This window comes from Microtus oregoni, unplaced genomic scaffold, assembly GCF_018167655.1.
Source record: "Microtus oregoni isolate MIOR12 unplaced genomic scaffold, Mior012 000006F_ref0000085, whole genome shotgun sequence".
Lineage (NCBI taxonomy): Eukaryota > Metazoa > Chordata > Mammalia > Rodentia > Cricetidae > Microtus > Microtus oregoni.
In genome coordinates, this window is record NW_024543065.1 from 37,251,100 (window position 1) to 37,269,823 (window position 18,724).

General features: G+C 44.2%; 1 protein-coding gene across 1 annotated transcript in view; it reads left to right on the forward strand.

Moving 5' to 3' along the window:
* Nucleotides 1-18,724, forward strand: part of Fpr2 (formyl peptide receptor 2) — a 59,435-nt gene that overhangs the window by 7,545 nt on the left and 33,166 nt on the right. Inside the window, exon 4 of the mRNA XM_041653485.1 lies at nucleotides 17,074-17,190. The gene's annotated coding sequence lies outside the window, so the exon portion shown is untranslated. The remainder of the gene's footprint in view (nucleotides 1-17,073; nucleotides 17,191-18,724) is intronic.

Consider the following 18,724-nt stretch of genomic DNA (forward strand, 5'->3'; position numbering starts at 1 on the left):
AGAGTGTGCATGAGAGACAGACCAGGGTTTCAAACCCTGGGGTTTTTCTCAGCCAGAGTACTAGAGATCTGGCCACAGCCACGACTCCCCCTTCAGACCCAGGTATCCAGGCCTGAGTCTCCTCTGTTAGATCCAGGGTTACATTACCCTGGCTCTCCTTCCCTGGACTCAGGATTCCAGACCCTAGTCTTCTTCTCTTAGACCAGTATTTAATCCTCCGCCTTTAGATTCAGGAGTCTAGACAGCAGCCTTTTTCTCTCAGAAAAGGAGGTTAGGCCTAGCCCTCCTCTCTCAGACACAGAGGTCCACTGTCCCATAATTCCTTGCAAGCATAGATGATCAGGATTGAATGTAGTAAAGACAAGATGACAAAGACAGAGGAAGCTGAGTACAGTTGCCCAGTTCTCTCCCCTCTGATGGTAGCTTTTAACTGGTGCCTGCCCTGAGTCTACAATGACCTTCCTTCTCCAGAAGGGTTATTATTTAATTTCATAATGAGAAGACAGGGGAGAAAGGTAAGGATGGTAGCCACAAATGGAGAATAAACAGGAAAAACATGTGTTCTTTGTAGGGTCAACTGATGGGTGGGGCCCTGGGCTAAGTGATGCCAGGCACACACAAATGACTCAGCAGGGGGCCCTGCCTCCCTCTAAGGAGATGCCATTCCCCTAGAGGAGGCAGCTGTGTAAATAGAGGACTGGGCACTGATGGAGTAACAGTTCCACCCAACTGAAAGGCAGGAAGGGCTTCCTGGAGGAGGTGCTCCTGATCAATGAGGCATTATGGGAGTGGAAAGGGAAGAAGGGAGAAGGCATCCCAGGCAAAGACATGGTGTGGCTAGTTGACAAAGCACTCAGTGAGAGGTGCTGTGGAAGTGCAGAGTAGCTGAGAAGTAATGAGATACGTAAAGGTAAGATGACTTTTTAAATTGCTTGGAGCGATGAACAAATGGCTCAGTGGTTAACAGTGCTTTTTTGCAGATGATTTGGGTTGGGTTCCGAGAACTCATGTCGGGTGGCTTATAACCACCTGTAACTCCAGCTCCAGTGTATCTGATGCCTTCTTCTGGCCTCTGTGGTCACCTATACACATGCAACATACACATAAAAATACAATAAACCTTTTAAAAAGAAGGCATGGGCAGCTGCAGAGATGACTCAGTGGTAAGAGTACTTGCTATTCTTGTCAAGGACCTGGGTTCGGTTTCCAGCACTCCCATGACTGCTCACCATTGCCTATGACTCCAGGTCCAGTGGATCTGGGCCCTCTTCTGAACCTTTGTGGGCACTGTAGGTACATGATGCACAGCCATATATGTAAGCCAAACACTTGTACAGATAAAATCTTTAAAAATGACTTTTAGATTGAAAGGCAAAATTATATATTCATGATGAAGATGTAGCTCGGTTGGAGAGTGATTGCCTAGCATGCATTTAGACTGTGGGTTTGATATTTAACACTGGGCATGGTTGTGTACACTTGCAAATTCAGGTGTACTAAAAAGAAATCATGCAGTGCAAGGTTCTTAGTGTGTGTGTAGGACTGGGTGCTATGTATAATTTCAAGTATTTGGGAAGGGTCTTGAAAATATGCTCCCTAGCGGGGCCGTGGTGGCGCATGCCTTTAATCCCAGCACTCGGGAGGTAGAGGCAGGCGGATCATTGTGAGTTTGAGCCAGCCTGGTCTACAAGAGCTAGTTCCAGGAAAGGCTCCAAAGCTACAGAGAAACCTGTCTTGAGAAACCAGAGAGAGAGAGAGAGAGAGAGAGAGAGAGAGAGAGAGAGAAAGAAAATATGCCCCTTAGATAATTGGAGGAGGGGGTTTTATTAGTGTTTTGAGGCATAGTTTCTCATGAATCAAAAATGAAATAAAAAGGCAAGAAACATGATTGCTCCCAGTTAAGATGGAGGAGAATGTTTATTGTGGATAAAGGGGGACAGACATAGTCAGAGGCAGGGGCATCTAGGAGAGCCCAGAGTGGCCATGACCCTGAGCCATGTGAGGAGAGGAAGAGGGGAAGAAAAATGGGGAGAGGGGAGGAAAGTGTAGCAAAAGAGAATAGACAGAAAGACCAGATAACCAAATGGTTGTATAATATAGGGAAGGGCAGCCCAACCTCTGGGCTGGAAAAGTTTAGGGGAGGGGTGTGTCCGCCAGGAGGGCCCTGTAACAGATAGGGCTTGGGGAACCAGGTTCACTTTGATATGGTAAGTAGGCACCTCAGCCTGTTGTTCTGGGTTTGAAACCTGACCTCTCTCAGCCCAGGTTGGGCTCTAACCCAGATAACTGAAGAGGACACTGAATTCCTGATCCTCATGACTCCACTTCTCAAGCGCTAGGATCGCAGGTGTGTGGTAGCATGACTGATTTATGCAGTTTCGGGGAAGGAATCCAGGACTTTTTGCATGTTAAGCAAACACTCTTTTACCTGAACTACAGCCCCAGCTTAAAGTAAGAGACATTTGAGTTTCCTGGAGAGCTAAGGATAAATGGCCACTGAAAAAGTTAACTTGGAAAAAAAAATCTGCATTTTCTTAAATGCTGCTGTTGATCTAGGTGGTTACTCTGTAAAGTGTTATGACTTGGAGAGGAAATACTCTGAAAAAATCCAGATACTGAAAAGGAGAGGTGGAGGGAGGTATCTCTCACAGGGTCATGTGCTTGAACACTTAGTAACCACCTGGTGGTGCTGTGCGAGAGAGAGAGAGAGAGAGAGAGAGAGAGAGAGAGAGAGAGAGAGAGAGAGGAGAGGGTTGACTTTCAGTTCTTGAAAAAAATATTCAGTCAAAGACAAGACAGTTTGAGCAAAAGTTTATTTTAAAAAGCTGAACAAACAAACTGTAGGGGAAGACTGACCTGAACTGTATGAAGGTGGATTCAATGTTGCAGATTTTTAAAGAAATTGTAACCAATATTTATGAGGTGTGTGACATAGTCATAGAATTAAGTAACCCTTTCTTCTTCCCAAATCATGATGGGCTGGGTCTCCTTTTTAAAGTATTTCTTCACCTACCCCTCTAAAACAGTCTACAAAAAACAACAAACATAGACAGTAAAAACCAGAATTCGAGTGATTATATATATAAACATCGGGTAATTTGGGTGTGTAGACACTTGGTTCCTACACATGCGTTAGAGAATTTCCAAGTGTCATACTTTCTGATATAACAAGAACAACCTAATTGCTTCCAAGATGTTTAACCACAAGGAGGTTCTGACCACAGGGAGACACACCTATCAAGATGCAGCTACAGTTTCTCCTCAGATAACCCCTTTTCCTCCTTAGTGTAAACTTTACACAGCCTAGAGTTATTTCAGAGGAGAGCTTCTAGATCAGATTGGCTTGTGGCCATGTCTGACAATGTCTTGACTGATGATGTAGGGGGGCACCACCCACTATGGGTGCTTTCCCAAGGCAGGTAGCCCTGGGCTGTAGAATACAATTAGTTAAGCATGAGCCTGCAAGTGAGCCAACCAAGAAGTATTCTTTCATGGTTTCTCCATTATGCTCCCACTTGAATTCTGTTAATGATCGAGTGTGAGCTGAAATTATAAGACAAGTAAATCTTTTCCTCTTCCATGTTGATTTTGATCAGTGTTTTATCACAGAAAAGAAGCTAGAGCACCTCATATTGAACTTCTTGTCTACTCAGAATTAGAGTTTGGGGGGGTCACTGTGTCTAACTGGCAGACACTGGCCACTGGATAGTATTACTGGTACACCAGTGAAGGGTTTTAGATGTTAGAAGCCTGGTCTCTTTTCCTGATCCCCCAAAATGTGAACAAGCCATGTAATGAGCTCTGGCTGTCACAAGTTAAATCACTCAACTGTCACACTTTTCTCCCCTTTATGGGCCATGGGCCCTGATTCTCTGTTTTCGCTTTCCCCCCACAGCACGGATCAGCTTTCTATATAATGTATAGACTTGATTGCTCAGCATCTTGTGTGTGTGTGTGTGTGTGTGTGTGTGTGTGCGCGCGCGCGTCTGTGTGTAATGAGGGCCTTGTTAGAACATAAGCTCTCCATAGACAGAGGTCCTTATCCTTTCTACACATTTCCCTGCCCTTAGAGCTTAGGCCAGTTCCTGCGCTAAGCAGGTGGTAGATCATCAGGTGTTGAATGGTTGTCAGGATGAAAAATCAGAATCGGGGAGAGGGGAAAGAAAAGAGAAAGGCTAAAGTTTGTTCATCTCTAAACTTCTAACCCTTATGTCCTCTTTCTGTCTCCCCCCCCCTTCCCTTTCTCTCTTTTTCCTCTTTCTTTTATCTCTCTACTCATTGCTCCTTCCTATCGCCCCCCCCCCCGCTGACCTTGAACTCACCCTGTAGCCCAGATTGCCACTTCCTGTGTCCTAGGAAGTACTAGATTAAAGAATTAAAGGGTCTGTGGGTTGCCCTAATACCTGCTATCCTTGACTTTATTTTCTGTGTGTTTGTCTATTGATCTGCCTCTTTCTTTATTCTCATTTTCCTTCTCTCTCTCCGTTCTCCCCATGCCCCAACTCCCTAGAATTTCCCTTTGCTCAGTCTTATCTTTCGTCAGCCAGCTGTACCACCTCTCCTGGGCTGTAACTCCTCTGTTGTAGCAGAGTCAATTGCTCACACACTGGGATTTCCCAGGAAGGCAGAAGTTATGGGGGAGGTGGGATGACAGCAGAGTGCGGGGAGGAGGAGAGCAAGTGACAGGAGGAGGAAGAGGGTCCAGCATCTGGGAGGCTCACACCCCACAGCTCTATGGCTACCACTCAGTTGGGCAGGATGTGTTACTCCCAGCTGTGGAAATGGGACCTGAGGCAAGGCATCCCCAGGATGGGCACAGATCCCAGACATGCAAGCAATTTGCTACTGACTTCCAGGAACTGGGAGGACTTGGATCCTAATACTGCCAATGGGGCCTCACTGAGCTATTCCTCCCCCACACTCAAGATTCCAGGAAATACCTAGGCCTTCAAGAAAGATTCCTGGGAAACTACCCAATGGAGGGAGTTTAATTCCATGCCTCTGGAAGATAGCTGTCCCAGACAGAGGCCCCTATGCCTAGACATTCTCCAGGGATTTTCACCACTTCTACTCTTCCCCTGGAGGAAAAAGAAAGAAGAAGAAAATGAAAGAGGACAGGGAATTTTCTCAGAGCTCTATGTCTCTGCTCAGACAAGCAAGAGAGGAGGGATCTTGGTTTCCACAGAGAAGTGAGGCTCAAGAAAAGTATGTCAGCTGGAAGAAGTAAGGATGAGGGCTAGTTGAGCCAGGTGACAGAGTAGGTGTACCTCTATGTGGGAGGGAAGAAGGGACAAGGCCTGGACCCATGATCTGAGGCAGGGGACTGGGACCTGGACACTTGAGTCTGAGGGAGGAAAGATGGGGTCTGAATCTCTGGGTCTGAGGGAGGAGGACTAGAACTTGGACATCTATGTCTGTGGGAGGAGAGTTAGGGTCTGGACTTCTGGCCCCAAGAAAGAGGGCCTTGATACTGGAAAGAAAAGAAACCTGGGCTCATTTTTCTTAAAATTATTTTTATTCTTTGTATGTAATATGTGTCCATGTACTGGGGATTTGTACACACATGGCAGGACAGAAGGTTTCTGAAGTTGTTCAAAGTCAGACGACGGTTTGCAGTAGTTTATCTCACTTTTTCACATTGACCCCAGGGATCCCACTGTGGCAGGTACCATTCCTTAGGCCTGTGATTCTAAACTCTATAAGAAAGCTAGCTGAACGTGAACCTGCCAGCAGCCAGCAACCTCTGTAGTTCCTACCATACTCAGTTGCAGGTAGTGCTGTGCAGATAAGGTGTAGCATGTAGCATGCTTGCCTTCGGGTTCTTGTCATTAATTCCCTTAGTAATAGCCTGTGACCTGAATCTGTAAGCCAAATGTACCCTTTCTCCCTCAAAAATACTTTTTGTCAGAGTGTTTGTCACAGCAGCAGAAAGAAAATTAAACCTATTGCCCATCTTGAGGGCTCGCTCTTCCCAGTGCACCATCACCTTGTTTTTTAGGATTCCCATTACGGTTTGAAAAGAGACACAAGCCCTGATTTTATCAGATACTTACATGTTATTTGAAAGGCTCATTCCCCAGAACCTCTCTTTCATCATCTATAGGATGAGATTATTGTTAGAAATATTTTCCTAACCAAGCCTCTTGGCCGATGCAAATTAATCCCAATCAAGCCAAATCAGACCAGCTATCCAGGTTTAATTAGATACCTGTGCTCCCGGGTGGCCCTGAGGGGAACGGAAAGCTGCCAACATGACCACTGGAGAGGAAAGGGAAAACCACGTGTTTATTTTCTGGGAAGCAGTTTAAGTAGCCTGTGGGAGTGATCTTGACTTTTCCTGGGGAGGGGTCAATGTTCGAGGGGCACAGGGGAAGGGCCTCCAAAGATGGAGGCCGAGGCTGGGATTACAATTATTTCAAGTCATTTCTCATGTCCTAAACCTTAATCAAGCAAGAGCCTCCCCAGCATAGAGGTTATGTGATGGAGGAAGGTCATTGGCTAATAAAGGCACTGCCCTGGCCCATTTTATTGGTTAGAGGATAGGTGGGAGGAGTAGGCAGAACAGGACGCTGGGAGGAAGAGGAAGTGAGCTCAGTCTCGACAGCTTTCCTCTCAGGAGCAGAAGCCTGAGAGAGCCGCCATGCCCCACTCCCGGCATGAAGCTCCGACCCAGGATGGACTAGGCTAGAATCTTCCCGGTAAGACCGGTTCTCACAGATTATTAGAGATGGGTTGATCGGGATGTGAGAATTAGCCTGTAAGGGCTAGGGCTAAAGGGCCAAGCAGTGATTAAAAGAATACAGTGTCTGTGTAATTATTTCGGGGCATAAGCTAGCCGAGCAGGCGGCTGGGGTGCTGGGAACGCAGCCCCGCCACCCCTATTACCACAGTTATGAAGTGATGTTATTCCTTTGTGGAAATTGCTTTTGCCTTGTTGTGATCACAACACTAGACCTAAACAAACTTAATGGAGGAAAGATTTACTTTGGCTCATGGTTTTCAAAGATTTTAGTTCACCACAGTGGGAAAAATATGTCAGAGAAGCTCAGTTTTATGCCAGCCAAGTGGTAGAGTCTGATTTTATTATGGCAGACAAGAAAGGCATGGGGGAGTAGGGACTGTGAATAACCTGTAAAATATTTCTCTAGTGTCCTATTTCCCCTCCCCAGGCCTGTATTGGCTATTTCCTCTTGCTATGATAAAATACTCTGAAAGGCAATTTGATTAAGGAAGGGTTTTTATCTTGGCTCAGGGCTGCAAAGGCCCCTCTGTCATGGTAGCAGAAGCTTGAGACAGCTGATCACATTGCAATATGGCAGGGAGGCAGAGGACAATGAGTGCTGTTCAACCACAGCTGGTGGAATGGTGCAACTCACAATGGGCAGTTTTTCCTGTAATGGTAAAAGTAAAATGCTGTGGCTCCCCAAGTGGCTGCAGTGAGCAGCGGGCAATGAGACCATGCTGCAGGTCCTCAGAGTGGTGGCAGGCAGCAAGCAGCAGGTCCTGAGAGCAGAAAGTCCTAGGCAGGGATGGTGCAGTTCCCCAAGTGGCTGCAGAGGGCCATGAGTTTCAGGCAGGGAGCTGCAGCTGCGGGGTGGGTGAGAGACCTCAATGGGGCAGCCAGTCCCACAAGGAGAGACAGACAAATGGGCACACCACAAGACCACTCCATAGGACCCTGGAGGTGTTTGGTTCCACGCAAGAAGCCATGGCTGGTCTGGGGTGGGCAAGAGACAGACACATAGATAGGCACACCATGCAGAGTGAGGTTGGATATTTATTTAGTGGGCTATAGAGGGGAAAGGGGAGAAAGGGAGAAGGCGGGGGGGGTAAGGGGAGAAGTCGGAGAGGGAGAGATAGAAGCTGCCTCTTTAAGAGAGACAGAAAGGGAGAGACTCAGGCTGGAAGCTGAAGATCAGCTTGCCTCAGAGGGGGGTGGGGAGTGGGCATGGCTTGTCTATTAAAGGGACAGAGCAGACCATTACACTTCCCACCCCAGTTGACCTAATCAAGATAACCTCTACAGGCATGGTAGAAGCTAACCTAATATGAATAATCTCTCATAGGAGTCTGTGGAGGCTTATCTCTTAAGTACTACATATTCTGTGAGGTTAGCAGAGAATACTATCACAAACCTCCATATCCTAAATGCTGTCAACCTTCCAAGTTAGCATCACTAGCTAGGAGAGAAGTGGAGACATTTCAGATTCAAACTAGAGCATGGTACTGAACCAGCAATCTCTGGGGAGTGGGAGGGCTGATGAATGTGCGGGTTGAGAGCAGAGACAAGACTGTTTCTTCCTTGACTACATTATCTCTTATCTGAAGAATCAGCCAAGTGGAAATTGGAAAGAGCCCGTGTTCTGAGTCACACTGGATTCCAAGACTGGTTGCCTTGAGCCAGCCACCTTCATACCCGAACTTGTCTTTATCCACCTTTGATCACAACATCCAGTCACTATTTTTATGTATGTGAACAGCCTTAGTGTTGATCATTCTCATTCTAGAGTGTGGGGTAAGGAGACCATTCTTCCCTACTAGAGGAGATTGCTCAGTGGGAACCATGGAATGTTGTGGGGACTAGCAGAGAGTCTGCAGCATAGACATTGGATCCACAGAGGGGTTCATGGGAGGAGACAAGTGGAAGATGCTAGGTCAGAAGTGAAGAGACCTCTTTTGTGGCAAATGCTTTAGTTACCCATAGGGCAGTAGGCCAAAGCCATAACAATGACATTCCCAGTGAGACAGAAAAATGGAAATAGTATTGCTATAGTTTCCTCTCTACTGCTGAGGTTTGAAAAATAATACAAAACCATCACGTTGGATTGCAAACAGTGTCAGTGTAGCAACAAGAGCAGGTAGGGCTTTTATTCAAGGTTCTTTTGTCTGCATAAGGATAGGCTGTACAAGAAAGGAATACAATTGCCCACAACCTCTGTCTGTTATTTGATCAACCAGGGAAAATTAAACTATCATCATAGAAGAGACTGAGAGATGAGTGCCACACTGAAGATCAGGTAACTGTTCTCCCTCAAAACTGTCTACTCTTCAGGGATACTCATTGTTATGGCTTAGATAAAAAGGCTGTGCTGTCCTCGCAGGGCACAGCAGCAGAAATGCTGCAGGTCCCCGATTGGCATCAGTGGGCAGCGGCCTGTGAAACCATGCGCAGGTCTCCAAGTGGCGGCAAGCAGCTGGCAGTGGGTCCTGAGACCATGTTGGGCCACGAAGGCAGCCAGGTCCCAGGCAGGGAGTCCCCAAGTGACCCGTGGGATATGAGGGCCAGCCAGTCCTAGGCACAAAATAGCATGGTGGGTGAGAACCCAAGACAGGTAGGCATGCTATGCTGAGGAAGTAGGTATTATTTAGTGGGTTATGGAGGGGAAATGTGGGGAAGAGGAGAAGGGAGAAGAGCAGACAGAGAGTGGAGAGAGAGCAAGAGGGAGAGAGAGAGAGAGACAGAGAGAGAGACAGAGAGAGAGAGACAGAGACAGAGAGAGAGAGAGGACAGGAAGGAGAAAATGGGGAAAAGGGAGCAAGGCAGGAGAGAGAGAAAGAGAGAGAGAGACAGAGAGAGAGAGAGAGAGAGAGAGAGAGAGAGAGAGATATTGATTGAGAGACACATGGAAAGAAAGGGCTCAGACTGGAAGCAGAAGGAAAATCTGCCTGCCTTGGCAGTAGAGACAGGGAGGAGAGTGGGCTGGGCTTTTCTCTTAAAGTGACAGGACAGATCATTACACTTATCACCCATGTCTTGTAAAAGTAATTTTTTCTTCCTTTAAATGGCCTACAGCCCTTACTTCCATTTTGCTATAAAGAAGGGCACATACAATTTTAAATCTTATAGGATATTCACTTTGCATTCTCGGGATGCCTCCTTGTGTATGCCTGGAACAAAGGTGCTTGCCTTTTTTTTTCCTGCTAATTTGTATACTGGTTGATGATTTCTAAAATTCAAATGTCAGCTTTATCTTCTGTTTCTATGTGTGTCCCAGCAGATTCCTAATCAACTAAAGTCTGCTAACTGCTCCAAACTCTCCCGCCCTAGGTGCTTCTGATGAAATTTCCAAAAAGACTGGATGTAGCCTATGACTCCAAAGCATATAACCCCAGGTGGTCCAGCCTTACAGACTGCTCCATGGTGACCTGCACTTCCCTAGCCCTAGAGGATTGCACAGAGTCTGGACAGGAAGTGAAACAGCCTTCACTCTCCTCTCTCTTTCTTCCTGTCCTTGACCAGCATGCCAGCATTCTTGGGCCCCCCACAAAGATGTTGCCATGTCAGCAGGAAGTAATTGTAAAAAGATCACAAATCACCCCTTATCTTTTATTACCAACAAAAACGCGAGGCTGTTAGGTCTCAAACCCAAGAGCAATGGCTAACTGAGGTGTCTATTTAACATACTAGAGTGGACCTAACCTCCAGTTTCTCCCAATGTTCCTCAGTCCCTACTTACTGTAGGGTTTGGTTGGCATACCCTACTGCCGTACAATAGACTTCTCCAGTCCTGAAGCAGAGTGGCCCTTTTCTATATAATTCTGACATTGTTGTTATCTGACCCCTTTTGTCCACCCTTTACCCTCCTTGGTCTTCTGGCTCTGCTGTCTGTCATTCGCCCTCTTCTCACATGGCGTGGCTCAGGGTCATGTTCACTTTGGGCTCTCAGATGTCCCTGCCTCTGCCTATGTTCTCTTTTATCTACAATGAACCTCATTCACCATACCTGGGAGCATTCGTGTCTTGCTTTTTTCTTTCTTTTTTATTCATCAGGAAAGAAAAGGATTCCTTCACTTTTAGGTGGTCCCAAAGTGGAATCATGAACGCGACCACCCAGGGGAGAGGAAAGAGACCACGAGGGGACCTTCCGGGGAAGCAGTTTAAGTAGACTGGGGGCATGGTCAAGATTTTGGTGGTCTTGTCTTGACACTCTTCTGGGGAGGGGTCAAGGCTTGGCGGGCACAAGGACGGGGCCTCCAAAGATAGAGGCCAGAGACTGGGACTTGGGACTTACAATAGGGATCAGACTCAGGCTTCACTTATGCTAACCAAACCCCCTACCAACTGAGGCACATCCCCAGCAGCTCTTGTCTTACCTAATAATCTTGCAGATCGTATGAGCTCCAAAGTAGCTATTTTCAAAAACCAAGTATTAATTTTTTACCCTTGTGTTTGTGTGTATGTGCACCTGAATGCAGTGCCTTCAGAGGGCAGAAGGGGTCATTGGATTCCTTGGATCTGGAATTACAGATGTTTGTGAACTACCATGTGGATGTTGGGAACTAAATACAATAATACCTCTAGAAGAGCAGCTAGTGCTCTTGACTCAGAGTCCCTAAATCATCTAACGCTCTGTTACATTCATTTAGATTCAGATTAAAGGACATTTACCTTATGTTTCTGTGAGCATGGGACCCCAGAACCCTTCATGTGCTATAAAATTTGGAGATCACATGACTAGGGAAATGATGGGTTCTGAGGTAAAATAGCATAATCCAATCTATTAATTTATAAATGACATTAGCCTGGGTACAATTTCTCATTTAACATCCTCCAGAAACATCTGAAGGAAGCGCTATAATACCCATTTTAAAGAAAGAGAAACCAAGAGTCTGCTGTATTCAGTGTCATGAAGAAATTCAATTGTTCTTGGAGGTAGAAGAGGGTAGAAAAGATCTTAGGGGTGCACAGGGAAGGGGGAGAAGAGTGAGGGTAATGGAATAAATACTACGAGAGCATGCGTGGGGACTATTTGAGTGGTAAGCATCAAACTAGAATATCTCCAATCTGAATATGCATATGAAATATGCATATAACATCAGAAAGACTATGACATTCTCTCTGAGCCTCTCTTTTCCTCCTTTGATTCTTGGAACAAGGATTAGATCTCAGAATGCACAAGGACCTTTGTATGTAGTAAGCCAGTTGATGGCCTCCCAAAGCTAGCTCTAAGTTTCAGAATCTGAGGACACTGGTTCCATTCGCAGACATAATGAAGTTACAAACGTTAAGATGAGCTCACCCTGTGTGTAGGGTGGGCCGTAAATTCCGACACGGCTGAGAAAGTGACGGGAAGATAGGCCGAACTGTGACGCATCTATGAGCCAAGCATACTCATTTGTTATAGCTTCCTTGGTAACGGAGGCTGGTGAGACAACAGAAAATTACTGCTGCACAGTTGTGGAAGCTGTAAATTCAAGTTCAAGGTGTTAGTAGAACTCGTTCTTACTGACTCTGTGAGAGAGGATCTGTTCCAAGTCCATAACTCAGCTACTGCCACGCTGTTTTTCCTGTGTGTGTGTGTGTGTGTGTGTGTGTGTGTGTGTGTCTATGGCTAGGTTTCCCTTTACGTAAGAATTCTGGTCATACTTGATTACAGCTCCACCCTGCCCTGGTATGACACAATCTTAACTTAAGTAATTATATCAGCAACGATCCAGTATGCAAATAGGTGACATTTTGAGGCACTATGGATTAGGACTTCCACACAGGAGAGGTGTTGGGAATGCCTAGGAGTTGAATACAGCTAGGGGAAGGGGTGTGGTTTTCCCTACAGAGTTTCTAAAGCAGAACCAAGTCTGGTGAAAGCTCAATTTCAGACTTCTGATTTCAGACATATGAGACAAGATGTTTCTAAAATTTTAAACCACTGCTTGGTTTGTGGTTACTAAGATACTAGCTCATTGCTTAGTATACACAGGCACATGAATCAATCTCTGGCCTTTTCCCTTACACATTCACAGAGACCTTCCTTTTCTAAAGTTATCAGGTACAAAATGGATCATGGGGATTTTCCCCTGCAAGACCCAATTCTAAATTGGTTTCAGAATTTCAGGTTTCAGAATAAAGGCGTCAGAATGACTCTCCAACTTGTTGATTGCCTAAATCAGTGTTTCTCAATTTGTGGGTTGCCACCCCTTTGGGTCAATTTGCAACAGTAAAAATACACACGGAATATCAGATTTTTACATTATGATTCATAACAGTAGCAAACTTTCTTTTCTGAAGTAGCAATGAATTAATTTTATGATAGGGGGTCACCTAAGATGAGAAAGTGTTTTAAAGGGTTGCAGCATTAGGAAGGTTGAGAACCACTGGCCTAAACAGATATTCTCATATCATAAATAGATATGAAAATGAGACAAACAGGTCAGATGGGAAGTGTTAGGGCAATGAGGTTCAGTCTCAGAATGCAGAAGACGAGTGAGAACAGCAGATGTAGGCTAACATAATGTTGATGGTGGTTGTGATTTATGCTAAGATCCTGGCTCCCTTCTCAGTATTTATGAGCTGTATTCAAGAGATCTCTTGCAATAGTTATGACAGGTAGCAAACAGGCTGAAGTGAACAAAGGTCTGAAGGAAAAAGCAATTAGACTGAGTTCACATGAGTAGTGAGGAAGCAAGGGTTTAAATAAGGCTCTTACAGGTTTCAAAACACATATGCTATCTATATTGTGGCATGCTGGAAAGTGTTTACCAATTGGCCTTCTAGAGGGAAAATATATATATGTATATATACTTTATGTATCTGGTCATACTTGATTACAGCTCCACCCTGCCCTGGTATGACACAATCTCAACCTAAGTAATTATATCAGCAGTGATCCAGTATGCAAATAGGTGACATACTGAAGCACTATGTGTGTGTGTGTGTGTGTGTCTAAATATGTGTGCATCCAATGAAACTTGCTAATTTTTAAAGTTTATTTTTTATCATTTGTGTTTATGTGTATATCTGTATGTGCATATGGATGTGGCTATGGTGTAGGAGAGCCTTCTGTATTTGTGTTGCTTTCATTGGTTGAATAAAGAAACTGCCTTAGCCTTTTGATAGGGCAGCACTTAGGTAGGCGGAGTAGACAGAACTGAATGCTGGGAAGAAGGGCAGAGAGAGAGCTGCCATGGAGCTGCCAGGTCAGACATGCTGAATCTTTCTTAGTAAGCCACGACTATGTGGTGATACAGATTATTAGAAATGGGTTAAATCAAGATGTGAGAGTTAGCTAATAAGGGGCTAGAGATAATGGGCCAAGCAGTGATTTAATTAATACAATTTCTGTGTGGTTATTTCGGGTGTAAGCTAGTCAGGCGGGATGGAACAAAGGGACCCTTCTCCCTACTACACGGGTACCTGTCGAGGTCAGAAATCGATGTCAGATTTCCCTGGAGTTGGAGGTACAGGTGGCTATGAGAAACCTGATATATGTGCTGGGAATCAAACTCAGGTCCTTTGCAAGAATATCAAGAGTTCTTAATGTCTGAGCAATCTCTCTAGCCCAAACCTACTGATTTTAGAGACTATAGCAAGTTGTGAATGTAGACACAACATATGATTCTCATACTGTAAATTCATGCACTTACTACTTCTGGTGGAATTTCTTGAAATGAGGGGGGGAGAGAACAAAGGAGGGAAGAAGAGAGAGACAAGAGAGAGGGAGAGGGGAAGGGGAGAGGAAAAAGAGGGAGGAGAGGAAGGAAGGGAGGGAGAGAATTTCTTAGAAAATTTATCAAGTTTCTTTTTTCCCCATCTTTTCCCTTTTCATCCCCTTCTTTCCCTACTCTCTTCTCTCTTTTCTCTTTCTTTCTTCTCTCCTTTCTTTTTTCATTTGAAGGTGGTTTTCATGTAGCCCAGGGTGGCCTAGATCTCTCTATGTAGCTGGAGATTATCTTGAACTGATTTTTCTGTTTTCATCTCCTGGGTGCTGGAATGAGAGACATACACCACCATGCCTAGGTTATTTGGTACTGGGGATGAAATTTGGGGATTTGTGAATGCTAAGTAAACACTCTTCCAACTTAGTATTATCTGCAGATACAACATTAATTTTTCTAATGCTACAATCAACAACCATGTCAGAATATCACACCACAAATATTAAACCACATAACTCAGGAATAGGGAGATGACTCAGCAGTTAAGAGCACTGTCTTTTCTTTCAGAAGACTGGATTTGATTTCTAGCACCCCCATGACTGCTGAAAACCATATGTAAATTTAGTTTTAAGAAATCCAATGCCACCCTCTGACTTTTGTGGGCACCGGGCATACACATGGTGCACAGATACACATGCAGAAAATACTCAAGATACATAAAATAAAATAGATATTTAAAGGTAAAGAGAAAGGAAAATGACTCTCCATTCCTCAGCAGCTATCTGCTGCCAATAACTTCTCTGTCGTGGTGTGGCCTCAGGAGCTCATTCCCTACTCCACATTGGATTTTTTTTCCGTATTGGAAATTTTTATTGGCATTATCATCTGCAGATCTAGTATACATAAATATAGCTGCTGTGAGTTCATCCTGCAGCAGCCAAGTCATATCCAGAAAACAGCATTTCCCAGCAGTCCTCCCCATTTCCAGCTCCAATGTTCTTTCAGCCCCTACTCTTCCACAGTATTCTTTGAGCCTGGTGGTTTAATATAGCTGCTTTGTGTCTGTTTCACTTATCTCATTGAGCAATATATAAATAATAGGTGCAACATTTTATATGCATATTATACCCCAAAGGTTTTACTGAGAATTCAAGGACAAAGTAGGGGGTGGGCAGAGAGGAGATACATAAAATTGCTGAAATTGTAACAACAATGTCATTGCAACCTATTACAGAACCTCACTGGAGTGGGGGGGACTCCCTGTATATGTGTAAGAAAGAGAAATTTGGGTTCTTTTCATGTCTGATTCCCAGAGACCAACACGCTGCCAGTTCTGTGATATGGAAGGTAGAAAGTGTTCAGCTGGACTCTCCAGGTCCTCTGTGTTTGCCATTGCTCCCTCTGCAGATCCAGCCCTCCCAGAAAAGCCACAGGGAGTCCAGTTCCTGGCCAGTCCATTCCCGGTAGCAATGGCTTCTCCCCTAAGGCTGCTCAAGACCCAAATCCAGTTTGTGGAGGATGTGTCACCATGCTACACCTACAGGGTCTTTAGGCCCATTCCTTCAAAGAGGTCACATGATTTTTCTCCTGTCCCCTTCTCTCACCCTATCTCTGGGGCTGGAGAGTCACCCAGGAGTGCTTTCTTTGCTCAAATACACCTGGCAATATAATGTAATATATAATATAATATGATATGATATAATTTGGTTTTGATCTACTTACTGCATCAGTAGTGAAACCTATTATCAGGGTATAGAAACCTATCAGGAAAGCCACCAACCATCCATGGAAATAATAGGGTGCTAAAGTAAATTTGTCAGATGTGACATCTCTACCCTAGGTGCACACCGGATGTCTCAAATACCTGACACAGATATACTTAGTCTCCAGATGTTCCTGCCCTAACAACTGGCGTCTTCCCAACCTCCACTCTGGGCCTTTGGATTTTCAGATGAAGGAGGGGGTAGGAAAGGATGGGAAGTGACTTTAGATTTTCGTTTTTGTTGTTTATTTGTGTGTTGGTACATGTTGTACCACAGTGGACATAATGTCATAGAGGATAACTTGAAGGAATTAGTCCTCTCTTTCCAGGGATTCTCGGGATGGAACTTGGGTTGCCAGGCTCGGTACCCGCTAAAACATCACAACTCCTAAAAATGATTTTTCAGTGGTTTTCCTAATCGCTGTGCCTCAGGTGCAAAATAATTGTAAAAACCAGTCTTTATTTCCTCCATGCCAGGAAATTATCTCTTCCACCTTCTCTGCTTATTTCTGTTTTTTCCCTTCACATCCTCTCATCTTTGCCCTTTCTTTCCCTCTATGCTTAGTAAAGTAAATGAACAAATGAATAAATAAATATAAAAATTGAAGTACAGTGTACACAGAGAATGTACTTAGCACAGAGGATTTTTGTTTGTCCAATTTTTTTTAAAATAGAGATGAATTGTTTAGTTGTTATAAACAGTCTGTGGTCTCCAATGGTAAAATAGAACATCTTGGGAGAATAAAAAGTGCTATTACTGAATGAAGTCTTATATTTGTAAAGAAAAATCACTGCTCCAGAAAAGTTGAGAATACATTTATTTGCTTATATACTTATTTATTTATGGGGCACAAGCCTGTTTTTTTATTTAAAAAATTTATTTCTCATTTTACGTACCAACTCCAGTTTTTCTTCTTCCCTCTTCACCTACCTCCCAGGATTTCTTGATAAATGTTCACAGAGTTAACATGCCCGTGTTAACATGCCCATGTTAGAAGGTGGAGTCAAGGAGATACCATGTACTGAAGGAGAAAAACATCACTGGAACCTTGCCGGTAGGTCATAGCCTTGTGGTGATACATAGATTAATAGAAATGGGTGAATTCAAGATGGAAGAACTAACTAGAAGTATGCCTGACTCACTGGCCAAAGTAGCTTCTTTATTAACTAATGGTAAAAAAACAAAACATATTTACAGCATACAGAGGGGAATCCCACATCACATGCTAACATGTCCATCTTAACATGCCTGTGTTAACATGCCGTGTAAACAGCTCTGGGTCAGGCAGGAGAGGACCCTTCTCACTTCTCAGTCCCCACTTTAAGTGTAAGTATTGTCTTATTTATACTTGATATGTGTTTCCCTGGTGCAAGGCCTGCAGATATTTAGGCAGCTGAGAAAAAAAGGATAGGAAATTCCAGCCAGTGTGCACTACATAATGAGTTCAAAGCTATACTGAACAACTTAGTGAGATCCTACCTGAAAATAAAAAATACAAATAAATAAGGTGCCGGAGCCAGGTATGGTGGTATTTACTTTTAATCCTAACCCTTGAATGGCAAAGTCAGGACAATCTCTGTGAGTTCAAGGACAGCCTGGTCTACATAGTTATCTCCAGGACAGCCAGGACTACATAAAGAGACCCTGTCACCAAAGACCAATTAATTAATTAGTTAGTTATAAAATGAAAATATAAGGAGGGTGGGAAATGTAGCCCAGTAGCAGAAATTTTTCCTATATATACTAAGTGAGGGGCTGGGGCATGACTCTATGATTGGGCCACTACCTAGAATCTCCCAATGAGAAGCTGAGGTGGCTCAATGCTAGAATCCCTGCCTAGAATTCATAGTGAGGGTCTAGGGGTGTGACTGATTATAGAGAGTATGCCATTTTCGTCATCAACCACAGAGGTCAGTTTTCGTTTTCTGTACTGACCCCCCAGCCCCAACACATTAGCAAAAAACAAAAACAAGAAAAGCAACTAAATAACCATGAAGCATAAAACATAAATAAATAAGCAACCCCCCCAAAGCCAGAGGCTACAGAGCATGCATTGTTTGCCTCCTTTTTTGATATTTATTTTCATGTGTGTGTCTATGTCACAGTGTGTGTATAGAGCTTAGAGAAGAACTTTTAAGAGTCAATTCTGTCTTTCAACCTTGTGAGTTCCTGGGATTAAACTCAGGATGGAAGGCTTGGCAGCAAGCACCCTTCCCTACTGAGCCATCTTGTAGACCCCTAGCTTCCTTATTTTTTCAACCTTATGTAGGTGGAGATACCTAGGATATCTATGTTTATTCCTGGTGTCTTTCATAACTTGATGTCTGTGAGGCATATCCACAGTAGTTAACGTTGTGACAATTTATTCCTCCATCCGGTAAAACATCGAATTTTTGGTTTTGTATCATGTAATCTTGTCTGGGAGGGATTGTCAGTAGACTCTTTGTTATAGTTGGTTTCTATAGCTGTGATAAACACCACAACCACCTTCTTATAACTTTTACCATCTCACCATGAAGGGAAATAATTCAGGACCAGAGCTCACGGCAGGAATCTGGAGGCAGAAACAGAGGCAAAGATCATGGAGG